At 46.2% G+C, this 20279-nt stretch overlaps 1 long non-coding RNA gene across 1 annotated transcript; it reads left to right on the top strand.

Moving 5' to 3' along the window:
* Positions 1-3403: 3403 nt before the first annotated feature.
* On the top strand, positions 3404-6153 carry LOC134483759 (uncharacterized). Its single transcript, XR_010060675.1, has 2 exons — positions 3404-3680; positions 4110-6153. It is a non-coding gene; the product is annotated as an uncharacterized LOC134483759 (long non-coding RNA).
* Positions 6154-20279: the final 14126 nt, after the last annotated feature.

Here is a 20279-nt window from a genome sequence, read left to right as displayed (position 1 = left end):
TCATGTGATCAGATGTGCACCCCATTTCTGATTTGCAGTTCAGTCAGATATAGTCAAGTCGACAACCATCTTCACCCATTATCAACACGGCTGACACACAATCATCTCCTATGTCTAAATGAAGACAAGAACCAGGTCATAATAACGCAGAGCTTGGTATAACTATCCCTCCTCTAACCACACACATTGGAAAGTCACAGTAGGTGACAATGCCCCATGGGGAGTAAACTTTTCACAAGATGGAAGCTTAACTGGGTAAGATCTTGGCCTGAAGTCATCACTTCCTTAATTCCATTTAATATCTTTAATCTGTTTATCTCCTTGGACACAGGATTTAGGTCCATTCCACTTCCTACTGCCATTTTGATCCTTGGGCCAAAATACTCTTCTTAAGAGTGAACCATAAAACAGAGTCAATGCTTGGCTGTTTTGAGATTTCCTTTGTCAACGGAATTAATCTTCGTCTTAGCTTTAAGCAGACTCTTTGTACAAGGGCCGAAAGCAGCCACGTTCGTTCTTCACCAAAATGTCACAAGAACGATCTCTAGGCAACATACTAACATTCTCCTCTGAAACCTCACGATGAGCCAGGCCTCCACAGTTCAAATCACCCTCAGCACCTCTGTCTTCCATGCGTCTCCTAGGTTGGCCCATTCAGCTGTACTTAAAGCATTCTGTTGCTTTTCTAACCCCAGATCCCAGAATCGCACTCCTTCAAACCAAAACGTGACCCAGCCTATCAGAGCAAATACCCCAGACCCTGGTAAGAACTTTTGCCTTAGTTAGGGTTTCCATTGCTGTGGAGAGATACTATGGCCAAGGCAATTGTTGTAAGGGGCTGGTTCACACTTTCAGAGGTTTAGGCCATTATCCTCAGAGCAGGAAGCGTGGCAGCATGCAGATACACATGGTGCTGAAGAAGGAGCTCAGAGTTCTTGGTCCGCAGGCAGTAAGGAGGAACTGTCTCACATGGGGGGTAGCTTAAGCACAGGAGACAACAAAGCCACACTTCTCCACACTGATTTCAACAAGGCCACACCTACTCTAACAAGGCCAGACTTCCTAACAGTGCCACTCCCTATGTGCCAATCATTCAAACACGAGAATCTATGGGGGCCAAACCTTATTCAAATCACCACACCATAGAAGTGTCCAGTGTCTAAAACAGAGGCTAGCATAGGGCCTCTGATTGGTGCTTATTAGTTTCCTATCAGAACTTTACAGTTGGCAATTTTATTTAATTTTACATGTATTTTACATGCTTTACCTTTGGTATGTATGTGCATGATATGTGTGCCTGGTAATCACAGAGGTCAGAAGTGAGCACCAGGTCCACTGGGGCTGGGGTTATGGGTGATTGTAAGGCATGTGGGTGCTGGAAACTGAGCCCAGGTCTTGTGAAGAACAGCAAGTGCTCTTAACTATTGAGCCAACTTCCTGGTGTGTGATGGTTTGTGTATGCCTGGCCCAGGGAGTGGTACTATTGGGAGGTGTGGCCTTGTTGGAGTAGGGGTGTCACTGTGTGTGTGAGCTTAAGACTCTCATCCTAGCTGCCTAATTCTGCTAGCAGCTCCTCCTGTACCAGTCCTGCCTGGATGCTGCCATGCTCCCACCTTAATGATAATGGACTGAACCCCTGAACCTACAAGCCAGCCCCAATTAAATGCTGTCCTTATAAGAGTTGCCTTGGTCATGGTGCCTGTTCACAGCAGTTTTTAAAAGCCTATCTAAGACATGGTGCTTATTTAATTTAGACCTGATCAGTGCTGAGCCTTGTGCTATGTACTTTCCAGCCTGCTAACTTTCCTGGACTTCACAATTGCCACATACAGGACCATATAATATACTATCATTAAAATTCAGTCAAGGGAAGGTCATAAATACAAATGAGAGACTTTAAAAATTCTTTTGTTTTTATTCATTTTTATTTTATGTCTATGGATTATGGGTGATGTGCCTGCAGAGGGAATCCTAGAACCAGAGTTACAGATGGGTGTGAGCTACTGTGTGGGTTCTTAGAATCGAACCCGAGTCTTCTGGAAGAACAGCAGTGCTCTTAGATGCTATGCCATTTCTCCAGCCATCTGAGATTAACAAGTAAAATGTTTTAAGATGTGTTTTTCTTTTTTAGTTATGTGCTCGCATATTTGCCTGTGTGTTACACATGCATATGTGCAGGCACCCAAGGATGCCAGGAGAGCCCACCAGATCTCCTGGAACCTGAGCTACAGGTGGCGTGAGCTTCCAAGTGTGGGTGCTGGGATTAGAACTCTTGCCTTGTTGAGACAAGAGCAGCAAGTGCTCTTGTCTGCTCAACTATCTCTCCTGCCTCTGAAAGCTGAGATTTAAACCCAAATCCTCCTGATACCATATTCTGATGCTTTGACTTCTATGTGATTTGAAGCTATTAGCTACATATCAGTTCCTTTTGTGGACCCACCGTCTTTTCTCCTGCCACTCCCCAGGGGAAGGCTCTATTTGACCTCGTACTCTATTTTCTATGGTACCAGAGCAATGCTTGCTATGTGGGATCTCTCTCTCTCTCTCTCTCTCTCTCTCTCTCTCTCTCTCTCTCTCTCTCTCTCTCTTGAGACAGGTTTCACTATGTAGCCATGGCTGGTTTGGAACTAACTGTGTAGACCAGGCTGGCCTTAAAATTCTGGAGTGCTGGGGTTAAAGCTGTGTCCATAATACAGGCAGCAGCTCTCTAGATGCTGAGATTAAAGGCATATGTCCCCATGCTTGGCTCACTCCATGTATCTTGAATTGAAAAGAGTAGATACTTCTGACATCAGTCCACAGGGCAGTGATAGGCTGGAGGCAGGGAGATTTTGAGGGTGGGTACCTTCCCTGTTATCTCCAGGTTTCTTCCTTTGGATGAGGAAGCCTGAGGATGCTCTCAGTGCCAAGGAACTTTTAGAACTTACATCTTTCGCTCAGCTGTATGCCTCAGTAGACAGGCATGCAGGCGAGTCGGACACAGGGGAACATGCCTGGTTTGCAGTGAGTTGGGAAAAAGAGGTTTTGATTCAGGTAATTATTTGTGTTTTCTGGGTCTGCATGGTCAATAAATGTCCAACGAGCAGTGATTCTGTCCCTCATCTTTCATCGCTTTATGGGACCTCAGGGAACGAAAGCATAACATCCTGCCTTCCCATAAGTTCCCTGGTCACTACCCTGGCACCGATCAAAGGCATGTCTATGTGATTAATCAAAACCCGGTGTGGAAGCACTCTGGCGCTGCGCCTCCGATGTGCTGCTGCTCAGTATACAGTAGTCCCTCAGCCTCCGTGGTGGAGCCAGCACATAGGGGCTTTTGATGAACTGGCTATGCCTTCCCCATGTGTTAACTATGTCATCTGACATGACTAATGAGGCTCTGGATTTGATTTGTGCAGAGCGGCCCTGCCGTCTAGAGGAGGCTTGGGTTCCACAGCCAGCCTGGGAAGAGGCTGCAGTGTTGGCTACACACCTCATCATGTCAGCTGGAGTCTGGGAGGCCTCTAGTGTTGGAGCCGGGAGTTGTCCACCAGGAGGGTGAGAGAAATGCTGTTCCGTCCCGGAGTGAATGTGACTTCTAGCTCAGCCTCTGTTTACTGAAGTGAAACCAAGACCCAGTAAAAGTGAGGGGCTTGCAAGAGTCCTGAGCTTTGGACAGAGAAATAAAGGAGCGGACACAGGTAAACATGCATGATGTTAATGAGTGGGGCCCAGAGCAAACACTTATGAAAAGTTCTAGTCTAGCCTGCTTTCCTTCATTAGCAAAGTGTTATGGGAGGGGGATTAGGCAGAGTCTCTGTGACCCCCGTAGTTCCAGGGAAGGGGATGTGAAGTCAACAGAGCTGGGTTGAGACGATTTAATATTGAGCAGATTGCTTCATTTTTTTCTGAGGTTGGGTTTCCTCAGCTGCAACAGCCATATACTTCTTCCTGGGATACTTCCTAGAGCTTCGTGAGACTTGGCAGGGTTAATGGAGGTGAGAGAGGGAGCGCCTGCGGGTGTCAGTTATTATTCCTGTTATTTCCCCCTCTCAGGAGCACTGGCAGAACTCTGCAGAATATGGACCCACAGATACCTTTAACTCTTTTCCTTTTCCTGCTTCTTCCAGAATGCACAGGAAAGCAAGGTACATAAAACCAACTGCTCACTTGCCTAAAATCTCAATACTCTCCCCAGAAAGCCCATGACCTATAAAGAGGAAGAATACTCCCATTGTCGCCTAGTGACTGAGCACATACACATGCCAGACACGGCCATGCTGTGTGGGGAATTAGAGTTGGATAAAAGAAGTTCCTTGGCCACCTAGAGAAGCCCAGCACTCAGTGAAAGAACCAGACATGGACATGAATAACTATAATACATGGCAGAAAATACAACCATCACGAGAAAAATGCAAACCAAGAGCTTTTGGAGACAGAGGAGGGAAGAAGCGACTTATTCCCCAAAGGGAGGCTGGAGAAAGGAGCTGAACTGTGGCAGGAGGCAGGGGATTAGCCCTGTTGGTGGTGCTCACCTAACCTCGGAACCCTGCTTTCTACCCACAGTCCCACATAAACTGCCGTGGTGGTGTGGACCCACAGTCTGACTACTCTGGATGGAAGCAGGAAAACTGGAAGCTGAAGGCCAACCTGAGTTCCACAAAACCCTGCATTAAAAAAAAAAGAAAGAAAGAAAGCAAAAGGATGGGGCTGGGGATTTAGCTCAGTGGTAGAGCGCTTGCCTAGGAAGCGCAAGGCCCTGGGTTCGGTCCCCAGCTCCAAAAAAAAGAACCAAAAAAAAAAAAAAAAAGAAAGAAAGAAAGAAAAAAAAAAGAAAGCAAAAGGATGAGGCATTGTAGTACAGGCAGAGGTTAGCTGTGTCAGGAACCACAAGAAAGAATACTCCAGGTAGAGGGAAGGGTGTGAGGATGGACAGCATCTGGAAAGTGTTGGTAACTGAATAAACATAGTTAAAACCGAGGGGCTTACGACACCCAGGTGTTGCTGTAGTTTCCGTGTCTGCTGGCTGGGGCCACCTTGGTCCCTGTCCTTCAGTCATCTCACACAGGCCTTCCTCTAGCAGGGTCACACTGGAGCCCCCGCCAGGAAGATCCAGCAACAAATGACCAGGGAACAGCAACCACCATCAAGTGTAAAAACCCCTAGGGAGGTGCTAGGTCACAGCTGAACTTCCCAGCCCAGGTCAGAACTTCTCATTGGCTGTGGCAACCATTTAGACCATGGCAACTCACAACCCAATCCTCCCAGCCTGGACCACATGGTAACCTTTTCTCCTCTCTTTGTCTGGAAGCAGCTTCTTTTACAAAAGTGCTGCTGTCAGGATGGCTCCGGAAGATGGGTCTAATGCTTGACTCCAGGCATGCCATGTAGGAACTCATGTGTCCCCACACTTTCCATGAATTGTTCTTATTGTGCAAATAACACAGTGGTGAGAAAGAAAACTCAACTCACAAACGAAAGAAGAGCAGCCGCTCGTGTGTGTGTGTGTGTGTGTGTGTGTGTGTGTGTGAGCACATGCGTCTGCATGCATGTGCGAGTGTGAGTCTGTATGTGTGTGTGTGTGTTCCTCTTTGCCCTCCACCGTCCAGGAATAGCTTCTGCTTTCACTTGTGGCACTTGCACACTTGCACACTCTATGTTCTCTTTTTATTGCCCAGCATCATATCAATGTGGCCTCTCTTAGTTTTCTATCCACTGCTATCCACACAAGTTTTCCCTGAGACCACACCAGGCATTAATCCCACCACTTAGGAAGCTGAAGCAGGAGGGTGGCTAGATTGAAGCCAGACTAGCCTACATAATAGGGCACTGTCTCAAAAAAATAAAACAAAACATAATGTGAAGCTAGAAGAGGGATATGAAGGAGTGGCCTGGAAGAAATCGGAGCAATCATAATATGTGTATGAAAATCCTCCAAGAATAAACAGATGTATTAAGAAGACGTCCCACAGGGCTGGAGAGATGGCTCAGCGGTTAAGAGCACCGACTGTTCTTCCAGAGGTCCTGAGTTCAATTCCCAGCAACCACATGGTGGCTCACAACCATCTGTAATGGGATCTGATGCCCTCTTCTGGTGTATCTGAAGACAGCTACAGTGTACTTATATATAATAAATGAATAAATCTTAAAAAAAAAAAAAGAAGACGTACCACAGATGTATGTTATGGTTTGGGTGTGACATGACTCTATGCCCCCCCCCAAAAAAACCCTAATTTATTGAATGACTGGTCTAGATGGTAGTCCTATTTTGACAGATGCTGGAAACTTTAGGAAGCGGACATAGATTTTTTTAAAAAGTTACTATGCTAGGGTCCTTGGGGGATCTTGTCCATGGTCTCTTATCTCTTTGCTTCCTGTCCATCAGGAAGTGAATGGTTTCCTCCTTCACATGTTCCCAGGGTCATGACGCTCAGCCTACCTCAGCTCCTAAGGGAGCCAGTTGACCACAGACTGAAAATAACCTGGTTCTCTCTTGACACTGGTTTCACGTATTTTGGTAATAACCCTGAAAGTTCACAGACATACACAATCTTCAATGTTGACAACATTATGTCACAGAGGCAAAACACTGCTCTGCCTTCACGCTAACTTGAGTCGGGATCTCAGCGTCTCTCTTCTGAGGCCAGCTGTTTCTAAGCAGATCATGCCATCTCTCGGAGTCTCTGGCCCCTATTTGTAAAAGGAGAACGGTATTAGTACCACCACCATGGGATTGCTGTGTCAGTCCTGACATCAGAAGGGGAGTGCTGGGGTTGGGGATTTCGCTCAGTGGTAGAGCGCTTGCCTAGGAGCGCAAGGCCCTGGGTTCGGTCCCCAGCTCCGGGGGGGGGGGGGGGGGAGTGCTGGGGCTGGAGTGATGGCTCAATGCTTGAGAGCAGTCATTGCTCTCGTTGAGGAGTCCAGTTCAAGTCCCTCAACCCACATCTGGCAGCTCACGTTGGCCTCTAACTTCATCTCCCTCAGAATCCCACGCCCTCTTCTGGCTTGCACCGGTGCTGCACTCATGTTCGCACATGCACATAGTTAAAACTAAAAAGTTAAGTCTCCTAGGTGCTCCTCTACACATTGTCTTCTCTCCAGCCTCAACCAGTGCCCTGCCTGAAGCCTAGCCTCGTCATGCTGGCTGTTGGCCTCTCTTACTCACCACAGCCATACACTTCCAAGCTTCCTACAAGTAACCTCTACCCCAAGCTCTGCCTCCGTTGTCCAATCAACATGGCTGTTCTCATGGGTCACGTGACACGGGTGAGTTTGATGTTAGCCGGAAGACACCTAAACAAGCCAGACAGATACCTGGAGATTGAATAAAGGACTGAACCTACTCGTTGGCTGTGATCTGGTTCTCAAGTCCCAAATCACTGATGATACTTGGCAGGCATTCTGGAAGCATAATGATTTTGCTAGTCCTGCTTGCATTCTGGAGTTTGTTAAGGACAAATAAGACCTCATAAGGAAATCTACCTCTCTGGAACTGTGCCTACGAACAATAAAAGCCCCCTTGGTGGGCTTCTAAAGCCTCTATTGCCATTGGTATTAGATGGAAGCAACCACCTGGAAATGTTTTATTTGAACAAAATTGCCTTTGAGAATCAGACCGTGTAATAGTAAGTTGGACTTTAATAAAGGGAAAATAAGTTTGAATGGAAAAATACCCTTTAATTGGAAATGCTCAGTAAATGGGAACTCCCCTTGATGGGACTAAGAGTCCCCTGGGGTTTTTTCCTTCTTGCCTGACTTGAATTTTTCTCTTCACCACTAAGCTCAGCAGGTCTCCTGTGTGAGTCTGCCTAAACTCTGACTGGCTTAATGGTCATACTCATCGGTAAGCGTGCCATCTCTCACTGAAGTATTCCCTGATGGAAATTGTGTTGTTTCTTAGTGTTTTAGTGTTTCTAATAACGGTGCAGGAAATACCTTCAGGACCTGGCCCAGCAGTTAAGAGTGTTTGCTGTTCTTGCACAGGACACTGTGTTCCGCTCACAGTGCTCATGTTGAACAGCTCACGACTGCCTGTAACTAGCTCTAGGAGATCTGACATCCTCTTCCATACTTAGCGGGCACTCACATGCACATACCACCTGCCAACACATATACACAGAATTTTAAAATATTTCCTTAAAAAAGCAATATCTTAAGTGCAGTCCTTGCCAGGGCTCCAGAGCTCTGCCCACGAGGCCAGCATCTGTTTAGCTGTCAGCCGTTGCCAATCCCCAGCCTCTACAGTTTCTTTGGGGCTCTTGCCTTTGGCTCCTGCAGAAGGCTTTCTATTAGCTTTGCTTGCTACACCCACCTGTCCAGGTATCCTGTTTGGATACCGTTCAGGGCTTCTTTAGGCCCAGGAGCCGATAGCCAGCCTATCTCACCTCACATATATCAGGCTCTGTCCCTACGTGTCTCTCCTGCCCAGCAGGGCCAAGTGCAAGACCTTATAAGGAGACAGAGCCCTGGGCTGGGGATTTAGCTCAGTGGTAGAGCGCTTACCTAGGAAGCGCAAGGCCCTGGGTTCGGTCCCCAGCTCCAAAAAAAAGAACCAAAAAAAAAAAAAAAAAAAAAAGGAGACAGAGCCCTGGGAAGGATGATGGCATCTTAGAGGGCAAATACTTTCAATGATTATCCTTATTATAATATTTAAGTACTGTTTATGACTTAACCCAAAATGTGATATAATTATAGATCTAATTATATCGGCAGATAGAGGAGAAGGTGGTATCAGAAGAATCATTGTTCAAAGTCAGTAAATAATGTTTGAATTAAAATTAATGAATAGTGTGCATATCTCATTTGGAAAATGAAATTACATATCAAAAGACAGCTGAAGAGATCAAAAAGTGGTTCAGTGTCTCTAGGATGGTGGGAGCCTGCTATTTACTATTATTGTTGTTGTTGTTGTTATTTGTAATAGTAGCAGTAGTAGTAGTAGTAGCAGTAGCAGTAGCAGCAGCAGCAGCAGCAGCAGCAGTAGTAGTAGCAGCAGCAGCAGCAGCAGCAGCAGCAGCAACAGCAGTAGTAGTAGTAGTAGCAGCAGTAGCAGTAGCAGTAGTAGTAGTATTTTATAAGCCTTAGAATTTGACAGCTGAAAAGTATTATTAGTATCATTATTACTATTATTTATTTTAGGAGACTGCTGCAGGAATCCTGATAAAAGGTGTTGGTCAAAGGTAATGATTAAGACATTGCTGATCAGAGCTAAAGATATCCAAGAGATTGTATTAGTTATTTTTCTCATGGCTGTGACTGATTACCCTGACAAAATGGAGGAAAGAATGGTTAATTTATTTCAGTTTATAGTTCTACAGAATATAGTCCACCATTGAGGACAGGAGCAGGAGGTGGCTGGTCACACCTCCCCCTCAGTCAGGCAGTGGGAGGCAGCGAATGCCTGTGCTCTTCTGTTTAGGACCAGACCCACGCCCACGAGATGGTGCTGCGCACATTTAAGGTTGCTCTTCCTACTTCAACTAACCCAGTTGAAACAATCTCCACGCCCCTCCCACCCCGATGTAATCCCAGACTTGTTTCTGTGGCAATTCCACCAAATTGACAATCAAGATTAACACTCGCAGAGATTAACTGATCAACCAGGTGGGGCAAAAGGGTAATGGAAGATGAAGAGAAAGAGAATCATAGAGACTGGTGCACATAACTCGGGTTAGAGGTGATTGCCCCTTAGTGAGGATTTGGACACCAAGAGTTCCCCTAGGTACCACCCACAGCAAGGATGACTAACCCTCCTCAGGAGGAGTTCATGAAGAGAGAGTGTCTGAACCGACTTCTGGACAAACGTGCCCAGTTCCACAGGGCTGAGCTCTATGGTGAGAGGAGAGCTTAACCGCAGGGAATTTGTGGGAAAGGTTGGTAGTAGGAAGTATAGCAGCACAGAGAATGTGAGAACGATGCTGTAGAGGGAGGGGAGGAAGTTGTTCCGAGTAGTCTGGGCGCTTGAAAGGCATGGGAGGAGAGGATGGCAGTGGGAAACGACGCAGAGACAAGAGTGTGTCACTAGATCCCAGAGGCAAGTAGTTCATGCAGTCCAGCTGCTCCTCTCTCTTGAACTGGTGCGAACCTTGTGAAGGAGCCATGAAGAGGACTCTAACCCATCTAAAGAGTCCCTTTCCAGAGATTGTTTCTGACAGGTGAGTTTTTAGAAGATCAGCGATATACACTGATATGTGTATAGAGGCCGTGTTACTATGTAACCTCGGCTGCATGGAGCTTGCTATGTAGACAGGCTGGCCTCACATTCTCAAGAGAAGCATCTGCCTCTGTATCCTGAGTGCTGAAATGAAAAGTGTGCCTCGGGTTCTTTAGTTACTGAGTCTGGAAGTTCTGAGATACAGAATCAGGGATACTCAGGTGAGGGAGCTTTGGGTAGCCACTAACTAACCAGAGAGACAGCTACTCCAGTTCTTTAACTAGCACAGCCTCACGTAATTAGCAGTCAAGCTGTGTGGAGCTGTATGATTTCAGTTCCATTCTTGTTTGGATTTTAGTTTTTCCTGGAGGTGATTATGTCTTGTTTTCTTTTGCTTAGTTTCTGTGTACCCATCACTAAACCTTTTTTTTTTTTTTTTTTTGACCGTCTGACGGGACAATGTACTGATTGAATCTGTCAGGTAGTTTATTATGTCCAGTTAATATTGCAAGTACTGTGCTGTGCTGGCTCTGGGGGATTTACCTAGAAACAAGACAGACAGGATCCCTGCTTTCACTGAGTTTATTGTGTAGCAAGGGGTAAGTACAAACTATTCCTTTGGTATCCGTGAGGGATTGGTTCTAGAACACCCCTGCCTCCCTAAGCAGTCACCCAGACCCACAGATGCTAAGACCACTTACTTAATATGGAATAATATTTACACATAGCTCATACACATCCTCCCACACACTCCAGATTCTATCTAGAGTGCTTACAGTGCCTACCACATACAAGTGCAGTGTAAACACTTTTTACTGTGCTGCTTAGGGACTAATGACAAGAAGACCATGTCTGTACATTTTCAGTGCAGATGTTGCTTTGTTCCCTGTCTGTTTTCAGTCCTTGATTGGCTGAACCCGTAGGGGTAGAAATTATAAACCTATAATGTGAGTAAAAACAGAGACCATGTCTGTCTTGCTCATAGCTGAATTCCCAGTACCAGCCTTACATCTGACTGGAAATGATAAATTGCCCAACAGTTTCGGTCACCGTGTTGTTCTGTCAGAGGGCCAACTGTAATTGTAATTAAGTGTTATAATGAGAGAATGTGTGGTCCTCTGGGGACTCGCAGCAGAAACCCCTCACCCAGGGAGACAGGAAAGAGTGTGCATAATTGAAGAGTAGATGGAAACAATGTTTTCAGGCACTCCAGTTATCAAGGACCACTCTGAATGCTGAGAATACAGCACTTAGCAATACAAGGCAGCAAGCTGCCTGCTTTTTCCGAGCTTGCATTCTAGCGAGGGGAGAAGGAAAAGAAACATAGAAGATGATTTCCAATAGAAACAAAACGAGGAAAATCAACAGTGGTGTCGCCGGGAAGGGTGAGCAGGAAGTGCAGCGGGAGGCTATTTTAGGCATACTGGCAAGGTCAGGTCATGAAATGTCTTTCTGAGAAGAGAATGCTGAACATGTGATCTGGAACATGGAAGCAGCTAGCCCCAAGAAGAGAAGGAACAAGGAGTGCAAGATCCTCTGGAGGCAGGGCACGGTGAAAAGGTAAGAACATTCAGGGCCAAGGTAAGCGGTAGTGGCTACCACTGAGGAGATGGACAGAAGCTCCAAGTTGCCTGTCCTACAGTGTCACAGATAAACCCCTCCGCTGTTGGCTATTTGCCCACTTATTATACGGTTCATTCCCCATCCTTCCCAGAGGAGCTACTGGCAATGATGATTGCTGGGGGTGGGTGGTGCAGAAGGGTCATTTCTCTAGTGGTGTAACCGCTAGACTGGACGTTTGCTTATGTCCACACAAGTAACCCTAGATGAACTCACGGGCCAGAGAGAGGGGCATGGAGGGAGAGGTTCTGAAGAAAAAGTTCATTGGAAGTGGGAGGGGAGTGTGAAAGGGTAATGGGGTGAATATGATAAAGATACACTGTGTGCCTGAAGTTATCAAAGAATAGAAATACTGAAAACAAAAGAAAAATTCCTTTCCACTCTGTATCATAGGCAATGAGGAAAACTTGCAAATGATAATGTTCCTCCTCATCCTCTTGTAGACTATGCTTGTCAGGATACAAAAAGGCATATGGACAGAGAGGCTCTTGTCTTGACCTGTGTTTTGGTGGCATTTCTGGAAATAGCAGCAGCAGCAGCAGCAGCAGCAGCAGCAGCAGCAGCAGCAGCAGCAGCCCTGGGTTTCTCCTAAGATAGTGTGTTAGGAGTGGTGACCAGTGTTACTGGAGGCTGGCTGGATAGATGGATGGGCAGGTGGATGAATGATGGCTGCACCTGCCCCTTTCACTCTTTTCTAGCCCAGCTAAGTGCAACCCCCCTTTGGCTCCTCCTATACATCCAACATCTTTGCAAACTAGTTCCTGAACTAATTAATCTACAGCAGTGTTACCCAATAGAATGCTTTGTGGTAGTAGAAATAGCCTAACTGCTGACCAATACACTGCACCCTAGCCAGATGCAGACTGGGCTCTTGGAATACTGAGTTAGTATAAGGTACTAGCATTTCAGTTTCCTTTAGTAATTTCAAGGTGAGCAGCCACAATGGCTGCCATATTGGAAAACAGTCTACAGTGATTCATTGAGACAGACACTGGGTAGATAAAGCACAGGTGATGATCTTACCCTCAGAGATAGGACTCTGAGAGCGTGCCTGGTTGGTCTGGTCTTCAGAGACGATACCCTGCCAATGTAAGATGAAATGGTGGTTTGGGGAGGAGTCTCCAGTCTGTGAAGACACCATGGCCCTCAGCACACTGACAGTTTGATGGAGAAACTTTCCTCTGCAGCACAGTAGCCAGCAGGGCCACAGCCTGGTGGAGCAGTTTCACTGCCTGAAAGTCTTAGGGGCCAAGTCAATGGCTGGGATGGCAGCTCCCCAGGCAGTGTGGGAGTGCTGAGGTGCCCGGGGCCAAGAGCTTAGAAGCTTTTATGGTAAGCAATCAATTAGCCCGTTTCCTTCCTCTGTGGGAGTGAACTGTTGACATAGAAGCAATGCTTGGGTGCCTTTGACCTGCCCCATTCCTTTATGACTAACTATAGAAGTGAGTCAGGTATAGCGAATGGCTAATTCCTACCCAGCTGGCATACTTGACAGGCTGCATACAGCAAACTTGGGACTCTTTTGGATGGCATCTCTCAACAGCTAATGCTCAAGCAACAGGAAAGACTTGCTTAACTACCTCTCCTGAGTACCTGGATGCTCACTGCAGACGAGCCTTTGGGAGACCAAGTGATGGCTGGAAGGGACTTTAAAGATAGGAACTGTAATTAATTATGGTGTATTGGGGGAGGAGTCTCCACTCTGTAAAGGATTTTAAGGTGGATTGACTTCTGACTGTTGAAGGTTTCACTAGGATAATATTAGAAGCTTACAGTTCTAAAATCCAACTTCTAGACACATTCTGAGAGCCAGAGTTTTATTAGTAGCTCTGAGTTCTCTCTCTCTCTCTCTCTCTCTCTCTCTCTGTGTGTGTGTGTGTGTGTGTGTGTGAGAGAGAGAGAGAGAGAGAGAGAGACAGACAGACAGACAGACAGACAGACAGACAGACAGACAGACACTGGGGTTGAACCCATGGCCCTTGTTCATAGTAGACAAGCTCTCTACCACTGAGCCACAAGCCTAACTCCAACCCAACTAGTAGTAGTATAATTAAACGCATACTAAACCTTGATCCTGCTGGCACAGAGTTATTAAGACCAGCAGAGCCACCAGATGCCTCAGGCTTCTCATGTGAAAGGACACGGGATGGAGAAGAATGGCTCCCAACATTTTAAAAGGAAGGCATTTAGTTCAACTCAGCCAAACAAGCATCTGGAAAGTTTAAATCCTAGGAGGAAAAAGCATTTAATTCATTTTTGGGCTTTAGGAAGCATGAGAGTATGATCTTTTTTTTTTTTAAGATTTATTTATTTATGTATATGAGTCCACTGTAGCTGTATTCAAACACCAGAAGAGGGCATTGGATCCCCTTTACAGATGGTTGTGAGCCACCATGTGGCTGCTGGGAATTGAACTCAGGACCTACAGAAGAGCAGTCAGTGCTCTTAACTGCTGAGCCATCTCTCCAGCCCGAGTATGATCTTTTAAAAACATGTGGGCATACAGACATCCAAAACGTGGGGTCTGCATGTATATAAAGAATGAATGCGAGTCCGAGAACGATGTCGGGTGTTGGTCCTCAGGTACCTTCTACCTTTTGTTTGAGACAATCTCTCCGTGGCCTGGGATTTCACTGCGGTCACTATTTCCACCTCTCTCTCCATCTCCCGTCTCCCATGGCTAGGATTACAGGCACACACCACCATGCCGGGCTTTAGATGATGAATCCCCGGGCTAGGGATGTAACAGGTCCTCAGACTTGCAAAGCAAGCTCTTTATCCACTGATCATCAAATGATGAATCCCTGCATATTGGGACGGGGCAGAGGTGGGGGATGGGGGCACGCGTACATTCTAGTAACTGCAACTCTAAAAGGTCCTTGGAATGCACAAACTCAGAATTCTTTCCAAGGAAAATGAATATAGGTGCCCTACTTCCTCCAAATCATTCTGGCACTGTGTCCTGTCCTGTCTGCTAACTGGTCCGGAGCAGGCAGGGCCATGTGTAAACAAAATTCCTCGTCATAAATCTCTGGCTTTGAATGTCTTTCTTCTCAGCTTCTTGCCAAGTCGGATTCCATCCATGCTCCTCCTGGGGCCCTACATTTCCCCTCCCATTTGTTCTACGCTTTTATTATTTGTTTATTGAAATGCTCCGTTTGCTGGGATAGTCTTTCCAGGAAGGAAGTCGTCATGCTATCTCGCCGTGGTTGGATTCCAGGGATGACGCTTGGGGGCTCCACAAGCGTGCATGGCAACTTCACTAGCAATGCAGAGTCTTGATGTACTGAGACGATCTCACCGCAGTGACAGCACTTTGGTCACTCCTGACTCACCTGAGAGTGAAGTGGTGCCCATGTGTTGAAGGATGACCTTGTTCTCAGCTCAAGGTCTCACTATCTAGAGGTGAAGACAAGAGTTAGAGAGAGTCACAGTCCTAGGAGACCATTGCAAAGTTAGAAACAAGAGCATGGTCTTTTAGGGTCCTTGTGCTGTGGAAAGGAGGCTGTGGAAAGGAGGTAACGGAAGAAGACCTTAACCCAGGAGAGGATGGGGTGGGGTTGACACTGATCTTTCAAAAGGAGATGGACAGTTGTGCAGGAGTAACCTGTCATTCCAAGTCACCACAGGCTGAGTATGAGAGAAAGCAAAGAAAGGTAAGGCTTCTTCCCATCTTGCAGGTATGGTAAAAGCTATTTATAGACTAGTAAAATGCTTCGCTTAACGTCACACAGATCATAAGCAGTGGAGATGGACCGGTCACAGGATCTTAACCCTGACATAGTGGTGGCTGCTGCGGAGGAGCAAAGAAAACAAAAAATGCTTTCTGCCCTCCAAAAATGAGATCTCCTCCCAGGATGGTTGGAGTTACTGGCCTTGGGCTATCTATCAGAGGCTTCTGTAGGGGAAGCAAGATTGCTTTTCATGCTGTCTAGGGGCAAAGGCATCATGACAGTGGAGCCCTCTCACAAAGAGAAAACTATTGGGTATACAGGGTTGTGCTTACAGTATTACATGCTGACAAATTAACATGCAGAATTGCAGTTAGAGAATGCTAAGTATAAACTGTTCCTAGTGATCATTGAGTTTTGCAGACAGGGACCAACCCTAGGAACCTTTATAAGAGCTTAAGTATCCAGGCAATAATTAGATACAACTATTAAGTAGGTCTTTATTAAGCACTGATGGCTTTATATGTTATCTAATTTAATCTTTTTTATTTTATTTTTAATTTGTTTGTTTGTTTTTTCATGACAGGGTTCCTCTGTGTAGTCTTAGCTGTCTGGAACTAGCTCTGTAAGCCAGGTTGACCTTGAATTCACAGAGACCCACCTGCCTCTGCCTCCCTCATGCTGGGATTAAAGTCATGTGCTACCATCGTCCATCCCTGTTTTTTTTTTTTTGTTTTTTTTTTTTTTGTTTTTTTTTTTATTTTGAGGCAGGGTCTCATGTAGTCCAGGCTGGCCTTTAACTTAATCTGTAGCTGAGGATAACCTTGAACTCCTGCCCCTCCTGTTTGCACTTTTTAAGTGCTGAGATTAGGGTGTGTTCCACTATTGCCAAACCAGATAATTACATCCCCATCCTTCAGGAGAAGAAACTGGGGCCTTGGATTTATCACCAATAAGTTCACGTAGTAAACTTACATATCCAGAATAATGTTTATCACACAACTACACATGTACCAGACACCGTTGGGTTCTTTCCCAATATCCACCCTACCCCTTCTCTGCTAAATGAATTCTGTTGTTCCGATATCTATCTCTTGGGCAATAAACTTGATCTCCACTATGATTAATCATGGTGATCCTAATCTCCCTTGTCAGCTGTTGGGTTAAAGCATGAGTTGTTACTCAGGTCTGGTCAAAGATGTGAGGGCAAGAATCAGTGAGGGGCTTCTAGGAAAGATTCTCTCACTCTCATTAAATGAGACAGAGCGCGCTGTGCTCTCTCTTCTGCTGCTGTGTAGTAGAGGTTGTGAATGTGATTCCTTGAACTGTGGGAATCCTGCCTAGCCAAGCTTCATGCTGAGGATAGCAGAGAATGGAAATAGCCTGGGTCCTTTAGGAACTCACCAATCCCGAAACTCCTCTACTTCTGGACTTCTTGTTAGGTAAGCTTATAAAATTCCCACCATGGTGGTAGCCATTTTGGGTCCTTGTTTATCACTAGAAGCTGAAGACTCCCTACCCGATGCCTGTGCATTTTCTTATTTGTCATAAACCAGTGAAACCACTGGCATTCTTTCTTTTACATACTATAAAACGAAGTCTCAGAGAAGTTGGGTGTTTTAGCCAAAGTAACGAAGATAGGGAATTACAGAATGCCATTCAGAATCTGTTCTTAGCCAGACAATGGAAATTGCACTCCCCACCTGGCTGGCTCCAAAGACCATGAACTTTATTTACATTTCATCTTCTCCCCCTTTCTGGGTTAAAATGGCCAGATTCCTGGATCTTTATATGTGGTGCTTAGAATGCCCCTCCCCTATGAGAATGAAAAGGGGCAGACATAGGATGCAGTGTAGAATGGTGACAAGTGACACACAGTGTCATGACCTTGGTCCCTTATTACCAGCAAGCTGAGCTTTTGTTACTTGGGCTTGAGAACACAGTGGGCAGAAAGGAAAATCTGTGCCATAAAGAGAGAAGCTGTTGCCTGGAGAGATGGCTCAGCGGTTTAGAGCACCCGACTACTCTTCCAGAGGTCCTGAGTTCAATTCCCAGCAACCACATGGGCTCACAACCATCTGTAAAGAGATCCGATGCCCTCTTCTGGTGTATCTGAAGACAGCTACAGTGTACTTATATATAATAAATGAATAAATCTCTAACAGAGAGAGAGAGAGAGAGAGAGAGAGAGAGAGAGAGAGAGAGAGAGAGAGAGAGAGAGAGAGAGAAGCTGTGGTATCTTGGCATGGGAAATTCATCTCTTGGTACAGGCATTGACTTCAACCTGGATGGGCCTGGCCACTTTCCCAGCTGTTCCTGTGGGAAATCACTTGGCACCATGTCCTCACCAGGGACACTCTAAAGAGATTCTTGTCATCAAACACAAGAATGGACAGAATGACACTTAAAAACCATTCCTATGCTGAAGAGTCTAAGATCGCAAGAGATACCAGGAAGACCTTTTTCTAAATCTACCAAATAATATGGCAGGATGGAGGGGGCAATCATTCTTATAAACATTTCTGAACATCTTTACCAGGCCTTGGTGTTTGTTATAGATGTTACTTGATTTCTGTGATCTAGTTTCTAAAGCACATGGCCAAATATTTAATAGCTGATACCTAGGTATTATGTGTATATATGTGTGTGTGTGTCTGCCTCTCCCTCTCGCTCTCCCTCTTCCTCCCTCCCCCTCTCTGTATTGTTATATGTGCAGGTGGAAGCCATAGTTCAACATTAAGTATCTGTCTCTATCAATCTCCACATTATTTATTGGGGCAGAGTCTCTCACCAAACCTGGAGCCATGGATTCAGCTAGACTAGCTGGCCAGCTAGGCCCAGAAATCCACCTGTCTCTTCCTCTCTAGCCTTGGAATTACAGACTCACAGGGTTATGCCTGGCAAGAGAGGAGGAAGGAGAGAGACAGGACAAGCTCCTTGTCTGAAAACCATAGCATGCACCATTCCAGATGGAGCATTTGTTGTTCATAGTGGTGGGAGTGGAGAAAGCCAATCAAAAGCATTTGGGGATTTTCTTGGGGAAGGTACCACAGGCTAACACAAATAGCTTGCTTTGAATTTTGTAGAAAAGGGGAAGCCACAGAAGAATTTTGAAATATGACACACAGCATTGCGCTGTTATACATATTAATTCTGCAGGCATAAGCAGAATGGTTGTGGGAGACGATGTCGAGCAGGGATGTCAATCTGAAGGCTTAGGGGAGCTCTTCTCCATGATCCCCCAGTGAAAGCATCGTTTCTAAGACTAGTAGGTCCCAGGCGGCTGGCTTTCTGCTGAAAGGCAGTCTGTGTGAGTTGGGAGGAAACTCACACTTCATTGAGGGTTGCCGCCCAGCTGGGGGCTCACACATGTCATAGTGTACACAGAAGAGGTGCTGACAGAACCAGAGGACTGGGATCAGTTACACGGGGAGAGGAGGCCAGACTGCCAGAGCTGCGCTGCGGAGAATCATCACTGAAGACAGGAGGTCCCCATGGGGCTGAGGCAGCCTCCTCTGCACAGCTGTTCAGAGCTCAAAAGCCGAATCTAAGACTCTAGGAGAACTGAAGGGTTCAGATACTTAGACGGGAAGGGCAGTGCTAGGATGTGAGGAGAGATGGCTAGCATGTGAATGGCTGGATCTAGTGACCATCTTGCTGAACAGCTAGCTAGGCCAGCTTTCAAGCCCCTGCGTTTAAAGTGCACTTCAGTCTTTTGGCCCTAGATAGGGGTGTGGGCGGATCTGCTCTTACATCTCCCCTGTGACTTTACTGGCTGCAGAGAACTCTGGCCATTAGCAGCCTTTGGGGTCCGGACAAACCCTTTCTCTGTGTCCTTTTGATTTCTTCCTATTTGATTCATTGCTTACTTGAGGCACTTAGAGTCAGTGTTGGCCTCTCTTCCACCGGCCCTGGCCAGACATGTTTTCTACACCTTTAAAACTAGCCCACCCTGCACATTCCTTCCTGATGCCCTGTGAGCACTAAGAGATTTAATGAAAGTGAGGTGGCCCCATGAAGTCATCATGCTTTACACAGCAAACCCTGCGGATGACAAACAAGCAAAGGGAACAGGCGTAGGAGAAATCTGCTCTCTCCCTGGGGACAAACTTCATTTCTTCCTTACAGAGGCCTGCTGTTCCCCATTTCCTGAAATGCCAATGGTGATGGTTTGACCTCTGTGTCAACCACAGTGAGACACTGATACTAGGAAATATATTTCTTTTTAACAACCGAGAACACGAGCACATGACAGAAGGGTGTGGCGAGTCTGTGGTCACAAAACACTTGTGCATAGCACGTAGGACAAACAGCCCTCAGTATAACCCGAATGAGAGCCTGAGGTGGCCAGGCCCGGATCTGAAATGTCAGCAAAACAAACCATTTAAAACCTGTTTGGGGGGCAAGCAAAGAGCATACGCTGAAGCGTGAGGATAACCTACAGCCTCTGTCCTCCTGGGTCAGTCTAAGCTCTTAGCTTGGAGCTGAAGGCTTTCACATTCTGATTCTGACTGCTCCTATCTTTGCCCTCAGCATTGCTGGTCTCTGTAGTAGAGCCTGTCTGCCCAGGAACCTCCTGTACCATCTCATGGACCCAGGCCACACTCTTCCTTCTGGTACGCGCCCTGCCCTCTGCAAGGTTAGGTCTTCTTTATGCGTTCTCGGTTCATACAATACTCTGGATCTACTTCATCCAGATACCCTGGGCTCATCCTTAGCTTCTGTCACGAACCATTCACAATATTGAACCCATCTGGATCGTCCTGGCTCCAGGCCTGTCACTGGTAACTCATTAGCTGCCCTCACTCCTACTGCTTCAAATCCCCAAGCTCCATCTCTGCCTTATTGCCTGACTG

Source organism: Rattus norvegicus, chromosome 1 (genome assembly GCF_036323735.1).
Source record: "Rattus norvegicus strain BN/NHsdMcwi chromosome 1, GRCr8, whole genome shotgun sequence".
Taxonomy (NCBI): domain Eukaryota; kingdom Metazoa; phylum Chordata; class Mammalia; order Rodentia; family Muridae; genus Rattus; species Rattus norvegicus.
This window is presented reverse-complemented; position numbering and strand designations above follow the sequence as displayed.